Source organism: Pempheris klunzingeri, chromosome 8 (assembly GCF_042242105.1).
Source record: "Pempheris klunzingeri isolate RE-2024b chromosome 8, fPemKlu1.hap1, whole genome shotgun sequence".
NCBI classification, from domain to species: Eukaryota; Metazoa; Chordata; class Actinopteri; order Acropomatiformes; family Pempheridae; genus Pempheris; species Pempheris klunzingeri.
The window spans coordinates 433747-434579 of NC_092019.1; positions in this window are offsets into that span (position 1 = coordinate 433747).

Here is an 833-nt window from a genome sequence, read left to right on the forward strand (position 1 = left end):
ACAGTAGAAGGAGGACAGTAGTAGGAGGAGGACAGTAGGAGGAGGACAGAAGGAGGAGGAGGACAGTAGGAGGAGGACAGTAGGAGGAGGACAGAAGGAGGAGGAGGACAGTAGAAGGAGGACAGTAGGAGGAGGAGGACAGTAGGAGGAGGAGGACAGTAGAAGGAGGACAGTAGTAGGAGGAGGACAGTAGGAGGAGGAGGACAGTAGAAGGAGGAGGACAGTAGAAGGAGGACAGTAGTAGGAGGAGGACAGTAGTAGGAGGACAGTAGAAGGAGGACAGTAGGAGGAGGAGGACAGTAGAAGGAGGACAGTAGTAGGAGGAGGACAGTAGGAGGAGGACAGAAGGAGGAGGAGGACAGTAGGAGGAGGACAGAAGGAGGAGGAGGACAGTAGAAGGAGGACAGTAGGAGGAGGAGGACAGTAGAAGGAGGACAGTAGTAGGAGGAGGACAGTAGGAGGAGGAGGACAGTAGAAGGAGGAGGACAGTAGAAGGAGGACAGTAGTAGGAGGAGGACAGTAGTAGGAGGAGGACAGTAGAAGGAGGACAGTAGGAGGAGGAGGACAGTAGGAGGAGGAGGACAGTAGAAGGAGGACAGTAGGAGGAGGAGGAGGACAGTAGGAGGAGGAGGACAGTAGAAGGTGGAGGACAGTAGGAGGAGGAGGACAGTAGAAGGAGGAGGACAGTAGAAGGAAGAGGACAGTAGGAGGAGGACAGTAGGAGGAGGACAGTAGAAGGAGGAGGACAGTAGGAGGAGGAGGACAGTAGGAGGAGGACAGAAGGAGGAGGAGGACAGTAGAAGGAGGACAGTAGGAGGAGGAGGACAGTAGAA